Source organism: Geotrypetes seraphini, chromosome 2 (assembly GCF_902459505.1).
Source record: "Geotrypetes seraphini chromosome 2, aGeoSer1.1, whole genome shotgun sequence".
In the NCBI taxonomy this organism is placed as follows: domain Eukaryota; kingdom Metazoa; phylum Chordata; class Amphibia; order Gymnophiona; family Dermophiidae; genus Geotrypetes; species Geotrypetes seraphini.
Window position 1 is genome coordinate 36,556,789 of NC_047085.1, and position 13,197 is coordinate 36,569,985.

Consider the following 13,197-nt stretch of genomic DNA (forward strand, 5'->3'; position numbering starts at 1 on the left):
TTGGCGTCATCGGCGAATAATGTGATTTTACCCTGAAGCCCCTGAGTCAGATCTCTCACAAATATGTTGAAGAGGATCGGGCCCAAGACCGAGCCCTGAGGTACTCCACTGATCACCTCCGACGTTTTTGAAGGGGCACCATTTACCACCACTCTCTGAAGTCTACTGTTTAGCCAATCACCGACCCATGTAGTTAACGTCTCTCCCAGTCCCATTGATTTCATCTTGTTCAATAGTCTGCGGTGTGGAACGCTATCAAAAGCTTTACTAAAGTCCAAGTAAACGACGTCCAGGGACTCACCCACATCCAGTTTCCTTGTTATCCAGTCAAAGAAATTAATCAGATTGGATTGGCAGGACCTGCCTCTGGTAAATCCATGTTGGCGGGGATCCCGTAGATTCTTCTCGTCTAGGATTGTATCTAATTTATGCTTAATTAGTGTTTCCATGAGTTTACTCACTATGGATGTGAGACTCACTGGTCTGTAATTCTCAGCCTCTGTCCTGCAGCCCTTTTTGTGGAGTGGGATTACATTGGCTGTTTTCCAGTCCAAGGGGACTTTTCCCGCCTTCAAGGAAAGATTGAAGAGCACAGACAATGGCTCTGCCAGGACATCACACAGCTCTCTAAGCACCCTGGGGTGTAGATTGTCCGGTCCCATGGCTTTGTTCACTTTGAGTCTTGATAGCTCGCAGTAGACGCTGCTGGGTGTAAACTCGAAATTCCAGAACGGGTCATCTGAGCTATGCCTTGCTTGCAACTGTGGACCGGACCCTGGCGCCTCGCAGGTAAAGACTGAGCAGAAGTATTCGTTTAGTAGTTCGGCTTTATCGGAATCTGATTCTGCATAAGTCCCGTCTGCTTTCCTAAGGCGTACTATCCCATTTGTGTTTCTTTTCCTATCACTGATGTACCTGAAGAAGGATTTATCCCTTTTCTTAATGTCCTTTGCTAGATTCTCTTCTATCTGAAGCTTGGCCTCTCTGACTGCCGTTTTGACAGCTTTGGACTTGGCCAGATAGTCTTCTTTTGCTGCTCCTCTTCCTGAATGTTTGTAGGAAACAAATGCTTTTTTCTTTTTCTTAACGAGGTCCGAGATTTCTGTAGTGAACCACTGGGGTCTGTTATTCCTCCGTCGTTTGCTTGTTGTTTTTATATAGCGATTTATTGCTTCATGTAGGGTAGATTTCAGGTTTGCCCACATAGCCTCTACATTATTGGTTTCGGCATGGTCTTGCAGTGCCCGATGGACGAAGTCTCCCATGCGTTTGAAGTCAGTGCCACGAAAATTTAGGACCTTTGTTGTTGTGGTCGATCTGGAGAAACCCTTCCTAAGGTTGAACCAAACCATGTTATGGTCGCTGGAGGCCAGCGTATCACCTACCGAAACTTCTGATACGCTGTCTCCGTTGGTGAGTACCAGGTCTAGTAACGCCTGGTTCCTAGTGGGCTCCAATACCAATTGTTTGAGCTGTGCACCCTTTATGGAGGTTAACAACCTTCTACTGCCGCTAGTTTGTGCTGTAAGTGCATTCCAATCTGTATCGGGCATATTAAAATCCCCTAACAGTACTGTGTCCCCACGCAAGGTGATGTTTTCAATGTCTTCGATTAATTCCATATCCTTGTCTACCTGTTGTCTCGGAGGTCTGTAAATCACACCAAGATACAGGCATTTTTCATTTCCTCTAGCCAGGTTCACCCAGAGGGATTCCCCGGTATACTTGACATCTGTGATTATGGTAGTTTTGATGTCTTCTCTAGTGTATAGAGCTACCCCTCCTCCTAACTTGCCCTCCCTGTCTCGACGGAGTAAGTTGTAACCCGGTATAACCATATCCCACCCGTGTGAGTCCGTGAACCAAGTTTCGGATATCGCCACCACGTCTAGGTCGGCGTTCATTATTTCCGTCTCTAAATCTAGAATTTTATTTCCCAAACTGTGTGCATTGACGTACATAGCTCTCCATACCTTATGTTTGCTAAGTCCCTGTACAGAGTTTCCCGCCTGAGTTAGTGTGACCCCTGATGTATTGTTTACAGTGTGTGCACTTACCTCAGACTCAGAGTGGCGACTCACCTCCTCAGGATAGTTACTTACTGCTCCAGAGAATGAACGGATACCCTCCCCCAACTTACCTAGTTTAAAGCCCTTCGAAGTAGGCGGGCTAGTCGACGTCCGAAGACGTTCTTACCTCTTCTGGTCAGGTGGAGTCCGTCTGGTCCCTGAAGTCCCTGCAGTGCATCTCCATGGTCCAGAAATCCAAAGTTCATCTCCCTGCACCATCCATGTAGCCACTCGTTAGTCCTCTGGATACGCTCCTCCCGGGCTCTACCCTTACCTCTTACCGGGAGGATTGATGAGAAGACCACCTGCGCTCCCAACTGCCTCAGCTTCTCACCCAGGGCTCCAAAGTCTTTGGGTATGGTCTCCGGGGTGTTCCTGGCTGTGTCATTCGTCCCAACGTGGATGAGAAGCATGGGGAAGTGGTCCTGTGGTTTGAGAAGTCTATCTAGACAGGTGGTGACATCTCGGATTCTGGCCCCAGGCAGACAGCAAACCTCCCTTGATTGTATATCCGGTCTGCAAATTGGTCCCTCGGTGCCCCTTAACATGGAATCCCCAATGACCACCACCCTGCGTTTCTTTGAGGGGAGCTGTTCAGTCGTCCCTGGGACTGGGATCATGTGTTGGACGTCTTCCTGTTCCTCAACTGCAATCCCTTCCTGTAAGATCTGGAATCTGTTTCTCAGGGCGATTTGTGGGGTCGATGTAAAACTGCCCTGTTTGAGAGAAAAGGAAGAAGATGAAGAAGAAACTGAGAAAGGGGGGGGGTCTCCTGTGCTTGCCTGTGGAGGAGGTTACCAGCTGCCAGGAGTCGGCGTCCCCAGCCATTTCCTGTACCCCAGTCGTTGGTCTCAAGGCTGAGGGTCTGGGTGTCACGAGGATGGATTTGTCCAGTGCCTGCTCGGAGATTTGGGACAGCTCCTGGACTACGCCGTCGATGAAGGCCTCATCCTCTCTGATGCTCCTCAATCGCCTCACCTCCTCCCTTAGGCTCAACAGTTCCAGTAATATGTCTCCTTCCAGCTGTCCCATCTCCTCTGTCTGTGTAGAGACAGAGGTGTATTGCTGGGGGGGGATGGCCTCGGTCTGCACACACGCCTCTGTCCACCGTCCCGGGTCATCCTCCGTCTGTACATAGGCCATAGCCATCCCCTGGATCCCTCCGGTGACTGGAACGCTGGTCTTGACTGCAGTCCTGGTGCCTCTCGTTCTCCCTGCCATTTCAAATTGTTAATTAGGTCTGCAAGCCATGATGTTAGAGGCAGATCTGGATATTGTCGCTATCACAGAGACGTGGTTCAGTGAATCCCATGGATGGTTTGTAAACATACCAGGATATAAACTTTTTAGGAAGGACAGAGATGGTCAAAAAGGTGAAGGAGTAGCTCTCTATGTAAAGATCGATATCCAAGCAACCGAAATGCAAGGGATCTGGGGAGAGAAAGAAGCAATATGGATCGCTCTGAAAAGAGAAGATGGAACTTCTATCTACGTGGGTGTAGTCTACAGGCCTCCGACTCAATTGCAACAAATTGATAAGGATCTGATTGTGGATATCCAAAAGTTTGGAAGGAAAGAGGAGGTGCTGCTGTTGGGAGATCTCAACCTGCCGGATGCGGACTGGAATGTTGGTGAAAGGAGGAAGATGAAAAATGGAATTGCTAAACTAAAAGATGCTGGGAACCGATAGGTGGAGAGTGATGAGGAAAAAGCAAATGTGCTAAACAAATACTTCTGTGTTCACAGAATAAAATCCTGGAGAAGGACCAAGATTATCTGGCAAAGTAACATGAGAAAATGGAGTAGATTCTGCGCCGTTCACGGAGGAGAGTGTTTATGAGCACCTTGAAAAACTGAAGGTAGACAAAGCGATGGGACCGGACGGGATCCATCCCAGGATACTGAGGAAGCTGAGAGGTTCTGGCGGGTCCTATTAAAGACTTGTTCAACAAATCTCTGGAGACGGGAGTGATTCCTGGGGATTGGAGGAGAGTGGATGTGGTCCCTATTCACAAAAGTGGTCACAGGGATGAAACAGGAAACTAAGGCCGGTGAGCCTCACTTCAGTTGTTGGAAAAATAATGGAAGTTTTGCTGAAAGAAAGGATAGTGTACTTCCTTGAATCTAATGGGTTACAGGATCTGAGGCAAAATCGCTTTACAAAAGGTAAATCGTGCCAAATGAACCAGATTGAATTTTTTGATTGGGTGACCGGAGAGCTGGATCGAGGACATATGCTAGATGTAATTTACTTGGATTTCAGCAAAGCCTTTGATACAGTTCCTCATAGGAGGCTGTTGAACAAACTTGAAGGGCTGAAGTTAGGACCTAAAGTGGTGAACTGGGTCAGAAACTGGCTGTCGGACAGACGCCAGAGGGTGGTGGTTAATGGAAGTCGCTCGAAGGAAGGAAAGGTGAGTAGTGGAGTCCCTCAGGGATCAGTGCTAGGGCCAATCCTGTTCAATATGTTTATGAGTGACATTGCTGAAGGTTAGAAGAAAAATTTGCCTTTTTGCGGATGATACCAAGATTTGTAACAGAGTAGATACCGAAGAGGGAGTGGAAAATATGAAAAAGGATCTGCAAAAGTTAGAGGAATGGTCTAATGCCTGACAACTAAAATTCAATGCAAAGAAATGCAGAGTAATGCATTTGGAGATTAATAATCGGAAGGAACCGTACATGCTGGGAGGTGAGAAGCTGATATGCCCAGACGGGGAGAGGAACCTTGAGGTGATAATATAAAAAGATCTAAAGGCGAAAAAACAGTGTGACAAGTCAGTGGCTGTTGCCAGAAGGATGCTGGGCTGTATAAAGAGAGGCGTAGCCAGTAGAAGGAAGAAGGTGTTGATACCCCTGCACAGGTCGTTGGTGAGGCCCCCCATGGAGTATTTGTTCAGTTTTGGAGACCGTATCTGGCAAAGGATGTAAGAAAACTTGAAGTGATCCAGAGGAGGGCGATGAAAATGATAGGAGGCTTGTGCCAGAAGACGTATGAGGAGAGACTGGAAGCCCTGAATATATATACCCTAGAGCAGGGGTAGGCAATTCCAGTCCTCAAGATCTGGAGTCAGGTCAAGTTTTCAGGATATCCACAATAAATATACATGAGACAAATTTGTATCTTAAGGAGGCAGTGCATGCAAATCCATCTCATACATATTCATTGTGGATATCCTGAAAACCTGGCTCTGGCTCTGGCTCTCGAGGACCGGAATTGCCTACCCCTACCCTAGAGTAAAGGAGGGACAGGGGAGATATGATTCAGACGTTCAGATACTTGAAGGGTATTAACGTAGAACAAAATCTTTTCCAGAGAAAGGAAAATTGTAAAACCAGAGGACATAATTTGAGGTTGAGGGGTGGTAGATTCAAAAGCAATGTTAGGAAATTCTACTTTACGGAGAGGGTGGTGGATGCCTGGAATGCGCTTCCGAGAGAGGTGGTGGATAGAAAAATTGTGACGGAGTTCATAAAAGCGTGGGATGAACACAGAGGATCTAGAATTAGAAAATAATATTAAAAATTGAACTAAGGCCTGCTGGGCAGACTTGCACGGTCTGTGTGTCTGTATATGGCCGTTTGGGGGAGGATGGGCTGGAGAGGGCTTCAGTGACTGGGAGGGTTTAGATGGGATGGAGTAGGTTTTAACGGAGATTACGGCAGTTGGAACCCAAGCACAGTACCGGGTAGAGCTTTGGATTCTTGCCCAGAAATAGCTAAGAAGAAAAAAGTTTAAATTGAATCAGGTTGGGCAGACTGGATGGACCATTCGGGTCGTTATCTACCGTCATCTACTATGTTACCATTTAGCAGCAGGTTAGTGGGCATTGAATTGAAGATGCACTGAAATACTTTGAGAGCAGCAGAAATGAATATATAATATTGACAGGCTTGAAGCCTGTTTGAAAGTCAACACATCTTGGGTTTCTTTAGATAAAACAACTCAAAGGCACAGGGTCATAAGATGAAACTGGAAGGAGACTCGGAGGAAATACTTTACTGAGAAGCTGCTGTAGGCCTGGAACAGCTTACCAGTAAGAGAGAGAGTGCAAATACAATGACAGAAATTAAGGCATTTAAAATTATGGGGTCTTTTTACTAAAGCATGCTAAGAACATAAGAACCGCCATCTCCAGATCAGACCTTCGGTTCATCAAGTCCGGCGATCTGCGCACGCGGAGGCCCAGCCCGGTGTACACCTGGCGTAATTTTAGTCACCCATATCCCTCTATGCCTCTCATAAGGAGATGTGCAACTAGTTTGCTTTTAAATCCTAGAACTTTGGATTCCGCAATAACCTCCTCTGGGAGAGCATAGTGCTACATGAGTGAAACCAGTTAATGCCAACTATTATTGGCATTTATAAGCTACTTATTGTATACATACATTATATGCTGTTTTTCTGTTTGTTTATTTAGTTTCACCCAATTTTTGGGGCGTTGAATACTATCAGTGCCTTTATAAAAGGCTCCATGAATGTGGAGCCTTTTATAAAAAGCATATAGCACCATGAAAGAAGCATTTACATTTGGTGCTATGCACGACAGAGGAGGCCATCTCGTAAAGAAACTGGTTTGATCAAAGAGCTCCATTACTAAAAAAAAAAAAATCTTCCTCGGTATTTGTTAAAAATTTGAGTAAGCGAGGATATCCCCCCAAATGTTCTTCAAACGTCATAATAGGGCAAAATGTAATCACCGAGAGTGGTGTTTGCAGCCTAAGATGCGGGTATGCAATCGAGAGGATTACCAAATGTGTATTTTACAATTTAATTCTGAATCAAATGAGATTTCTAAAATTTTGCGTTCACATTGGAGAATGATACCGATGCGCCCATGTTTTGAGCGACCAAAATTGCGGATAGCATTCACGAGAGCAGTGTCCCGCAAACTTTGTCGTGCTGCGGCGCACGCTGCTCGAGGCATCCCAGAAGTGCGCGGGCATCGATGCGATGACATCCACACCTGCGCAAAGGCCCTCCAGACGGGCCTGAGCTGCCAGTGAGGAGTGCTGGCAGGGGTGCTGGCGCCATCTGATTGCCTACAGGATGCGCCTCTTGCCACGAGAGGCATGTCCTGTAGGCAGTCAGCCGATGCTGGTACCTCTCCTCCTTCCCAATGTCTCACGACACACATGAAATCTCAGGAGACACACTAGTGTGCCACGGCACACAGTTTGTGATACACTGCTCTAGAGCAGTGTTCTTCAACCACCGGTCCATGGACCAGTGCCGGTCCACAGAAATTTCCTGCCAGTCCACAGGGCCAGCACGTGCATCAGGCCCAAAACAGTGTTCTTCAATCGCCGGTCCACAGTGCGATCGATGCGGCGTTATCTTTGAGCCAGCTCCCTCTTCCTAACTGATTCAGTGCACAAAGCCACGGGCAATGGCTTCTGCGGGCATCCTGCGCCTGAACCGGAAGCTTTCTCTTTGACGTTGCAACATCAGAGGGAAGGCTTCCAGATGAGGCACGGGACGTGCAAGGTGCAATTAGTACTATTATGGGAGTGAGGTCTTGGGGTGGAGATTGGGTAGAGAGGGCGGGGTCTGGCCCACGACTTAGCCCAGTGTTCTTCAATTGCCGGTCCACAGAATAATTTTATTTCTGCCGGTCCATAGGTGTAAAAAGGTTGAAAAACACTGCTCTAGAGGACACAATTTATGAGAATGTTCTTCATACGTCATATAATAGGGCAAAATTTAATCACCGAGATAAGATGCAGGTATGCAATCAAGAGGATTACCAAACATTTAAATTTATTGATAAACTAACAGATGATCCTATAATGTAATCTACTTTGCAGTCCTTATGGTTAAACTGCAAGATTCAAGTGGGCGGTGTGAATAAAAACCCAAAAAATAGTCTTAGAGATATTTGGAGCATCGAGATTAAGCAGTATATTTCTGTATCTCGTTGGCCACGATTTTGGACTTGGAGGTTAACATGTACAGCGTCAGCATCTATGAGACAAACAGGGTTATTTTTATTGCATAGGATTTTTTGGGACCTCAGTTCGGTTGCAAAAATTAGATAGCTCCAGATCAAATAGATGCTAGTACTGTCATGCTGATATAGGGACTTTAGATCATCTGGTATTTTTTTTGTCCGCTGATATTTCGTTTTTGGAAGTCAATTTGGGGACAAATAAATATAGTCTTAGAAATGGATATTCCATGATTAAAAAGCAACGATTATTAAATCATATAAGGGCAGCCAGTGATGAAGTGCCACATAATTCTCCCCGCGGTCACGAAATAGTACAGCGGTGGGGCTGAGGCTAACCCATAAATGCTATTAATCTTTATGATCCGGTCCACTAAATATATACTTATTAAATGAATCCAGCATCGAATGCTGAGCATTACATAAGCATCCCAGTTTGACATCTAAGGAAGCAAGGATGTGACATCAGAGGGAGAGCTGACGCTGACGTGGGCAGCAAGTTGATGATGCTGCTTGCAGCAGGAAAGTTAAAGAGGTATATGGAAGGGAAGGGGCGCACATGTGCGACAGAGGGGCAGAGAATGAGCAAGGGGGGGGGGGCATAGAAGAGGGCAGGGGAGAGGGAGCCTCTCACTCTTGCTACACCACTGTGTATAGACCACTTATAGCCTACGTCACAGGTGTCAGAGTCGGTCCTCAAGGGCCGCAATCCAGTCGGGTTTTCAGGATTTCCCCAACGAATATGCATGAGATCCATTGGCATACAATGATAGCAGTGCATGCAAACAGATCTCATTCATATTCATTGGGGAAATCCTGAGAACCTGACTGGATGGCGGCCCTCGAGGAGGGACTTTGACACCCATTCAGGTACTCAAGCATTTTTCCCTACCTGTCCCGGTGGTTTCACACCCGGGGGCAACGGGGGATTAAGTGACTTGCCCAGGGTCACAAGGAGCAGCCTTGTGTCGTTACGTTTCCTGAACCCAGCACGGAAAACTCAGTATCCAAAACCCACTCATTTTGTTAAACAAAACGGTTAACATCCAGAAGTGTATTTTCGATCGCTCCCAGTGAGATAGTTTTGGAGATGAAAATGAGGTCACTTGGAGTGCCGTGTGCTTTACGTGTGTGCCAAGGTTTGTGCTGACCTTAAGTATACTGAAAGAAAGAAGTGGTTTTCTTCAAGCTCAGTGTAAATGCCGGTTTCTGCTTTCTGTGACATGGGACAGGAAGCTTAGGGTGAGAGGTTAACCTTTGGACTTAGTGACTAAACTTGCCTCATTGAGAAAAAGGAAAACTTTGACCGGTTCACATAAATAGGCTTCCGCTTGGGTGGTTTTTGATATCACAGTTACAGCTGTACTGAATAGCATGTTTTACTATTCAGCTGAACATGATTAATTTAAAAATATTATTTGGCCGAATACATTTCTCCCTCCGTATTCACGGTTTCAACATTTGCGGTTTTTAGCTTGCTGGTTCCTCCCTCCCCCCCTTTACGTCAGCTTGCATAGAGAAAATCACCGATTCCCAGCACTTTCTTCACCGTGTTTTGCCTCTCCTTCAGGAACAGGCCAGGTCTCCCACCATGTTATTCGCGGTGTCGCCGTATTCACGATGGCTTTTAATAGAAAACAGCGAATAACCTATGAAAAAGTTATTTGCATTTTTTCTGCATTTGCGGTTCTGTTAATCCCCTATCACAGCGAATATGGAGGGAGAAGTGTACGTATGCTGAATATGAATAGTGGACATTGAAATCAAGGGCTCCTTTTACAAAGGTGCGCTAGGGCCTTAACGCGTGCAATAGCGCGCATTAAATTCCCGGGAATTTAATGCGCGCTATTGCACGCGTTAAAAAGGAGGTGCTATTGCACTCGTTAAAAAAGGAGGCGTGCAATAGCGCGCATTAAATTCCCGGGCGCGCTAGCGCACCAGGGAATTTAATGCGCGCTATTGCACGCCTCCTTTTTAGGAGGCGGCAGATTTTCGGCTATAGCATGCGGTAATTTTGTGTATGCGCTGAAAACCCTAGCGCACCTTCGTAAAAGGAGCCCCCAAGTGTTTATTTCAGAAGCATTTAGCACAGTAAAGTCCTGTTTTTATTCGTATTCAAATTTAAATCACTGGGCCGAATACGAATAATGTATTTGGGGCCAAATCAAATCGAATACAAATACCCATTAGTCGAGCTCTAATTACAATGAAAAACCTTGCTATACTGTAGAACCGCAGGCCATTGGGCCAAGATTTGCAATCAAAGATCATGATTCCACAGTAGCGTGCGCTGTGGGCTCTCAGGGGATTCAGTGAATCCCCAGCTCTACTTTTTGCTTGCTGCAGTTTGATTTGATTAGTAGGCAGCCTGCTCAACCAGTATACAGCTCCCCCTCCCGATTCGCAGTTTCCCCAATTGCGAATTCGGTGATTTGCGATTTATTTTTTTGTCCCTTGAATTTTTAATTCAGAAATAGAGAATGACACGGTGACAAAATTCATCACCGTTCCTGTCCCCACGGATAACCGCAGGAAACCATATTCATGGAATTCTTTAAGGAGAGAGGGAAGAATCAGAGTATGAATGGCCACAACCACTGACCCGCAAACTTTGCTTCGAAGAATACTGGTGTAGAAGGACTGAGTTTGAAATAGACACTAGAAAATGACATGAGATTATTTCCCGCGGTTATCCGCGGAGACGGGAACGGTGATGAATTTTGTTACCGTGTCATTCTCTATTCAGAAACGCTGCTCCAGGACATCCTCCGTCATCAAAATGGCTGCCGTGAGTTCCCGTTGTAGTCTCGAGACTACAACAGGAACTCACGGCAGCCATTTTGATGACGGCTCTGCACGGGGCAGGAGCGTAGGAAGATCGCTCCTGCCCCGCGTCGCCGCTAGACCAACAGGTAAGGTCGGGAAGGCAGGAGGGAGGCGGGGATGGGTCTGAGCCAGCACAAAAAATTATTCACGATTTTTCCCTATTCGCGGGCCGGCTCTGCTCCTAACCCCAACGAATGTTGATAGTCTGCTGTATAGGAATCACGCAGAAAGAATTAAGACAATTACAAATTATTCAGAATACAGCTATAAAAATTACTACAAACTTCCAAAAGTTTGATCACGTCACTCCTCTCTTGAAAAATGCTCCCTGGTTCCCGATATCGTACAGAATAAAATATAAACTTGATCTCTCAACCTTTAAAATTAGATCATCAAAATTACCTGGTTTTCTGGATAAACTGCTTATATTGTAAACATAGAAACATAGAACATGATGGCAGAAAAGGGCCACAAGCCCATCTAGTCTGCCCACACTAATGGCCCACCCCCTAACTACCTCCATGAAGAGATCCCACATGCCAATCCCATCTTTTTTTAAAATCTGGCACGCTGCTTGCCTCAATTACCTGTTGTGGAAGATTATTCCAGCGATCAACCACCCTTTTGGTGAAGAAATATTTTCTGGTGTCGCCATGAAATTTCCCACTCCTGATTTTCAACGGATGCCCTCTTGTTGACGTGTGTCCTTTAAGGAAAAAGAGATCCTCTTCCACCTCAATACGGCCCGTGACATATTTGAACGTCTCGATCATGTCTCCCCTCTCTCTGCGTTCCTCGAGTGAGTACAGCTGCAACTTAACCAGTCGTTCCTCATACGGGAGATCCTTGAGACCTGAGACTATCCTGGTGGCCATTCGCTGAACCGACTCAACTCTCCGCACATCTTTTTGATAATGCGGCCTCCAGAATTGTACACAGTATTCCAGATGGGGTCTCACCATGGATCTGTACAACGGCATTATGACCTCGGGCTTACGGCTGACGAAACTTCTACGGATACAGCCCATGATTTGTCTAGCCCTGGATGAAGCTTTCTCCACTTGATTGGCAGTCTTCATGTCTTCGCTAATGATCACCCCCAAGTCACGTTCTGCTACAGTCCTCGCTAGGATCTCACCATTTAGGGTGCAAGTCCTGCATGGATTTTTGCCGCCAAGGTGCATGACCTTGCATTTTTTGGCATTGAAACTTAGTTGCCAAGTCTTTGACCAATGCTCCAGCAGGAGTAGGTCCTGCGTCATACTGTCGGGCATTGAGCTTTTGTCGGGCACTGTGCTTTCATCTGTTGTGCGGTTGACTACCATGTTGCATAGTTTGGCGTCATTGGCGAATAACGTAATTTTACCTCGAAGCCCCTCAGCCAAGTCTCTTACGAAGATGTTAAATAGGATCGGGCCCAAGACTAAGCCCTGCGGCAGTCCGCTGATCACCTCCGTCGTATCGGAGAGGGTACCGTTTACCACTACCCTCTGAAGTATACCTCTAAGCCAGTCCCTAACCCATGCGGTTAACGTTTCACCCAGTCCCATCGAAGGCTCTTAGATCAAATGAACAACACCTTCTTCCCATTTCCTTGTTGAAGGTGATCAACACAAGACGAACTACGATTCAACTCTGGAACTCCCTGCCTATTTACCTCAGGGAGGAGACCGTACTTAATAGATTTAAAGGCTCTCTCAAATGTTTTCTCTTTAAGGACGCCTTTGAAAGCTATGATTAGGGCATCAGTAAGATTCAGCTTGCTTTCCTAACCAGCAGAGTTTCTTAACTTTTTTATTTTCCTTGTTATTTATTATTTATTTTTTTACTTTCCTTTTGTTCACCCCTTAAATGTCTCCTTTGCTATATAATTGTAGTTCTTCCCTCTTTTTCCACTTGACTCTAGCTCGTCTAGTTTAGTTAATGTCCAGACATGTATGTTTTTACGTGTCCCCCATTTTTAATTAATGTATATCGCTTAGAAATATTTATAAGCATTTTAATCAAATTTTAAATAAAACTTGAAACTTGAGCATGGGTATGTCGGGGTCATAGTTATAGAATACTGGCTCAGTGTGCCTAACATGGGTACCAGCATTTATACCAGATTTGAGCAGGCGAAGGTCTGGCATGAGTTCCACGCTTAAGAGCTATTCTATAAAGGGCATGGTCCTTTTACAGAATAGTACTTACGGCCTCTTTTACAAAGCCGCACTAGCGGCTGCTGCACAGCATCAGCCCTGAAGCCCTTTAAATTTCTATAGACCTTGGGCCCGTTAGCGCAGCCGTTAGTGTTGATTTTTCTGGCACCTATTGTATATACTCGAATATAAGCCTAGATTTTTGGGCCTAAA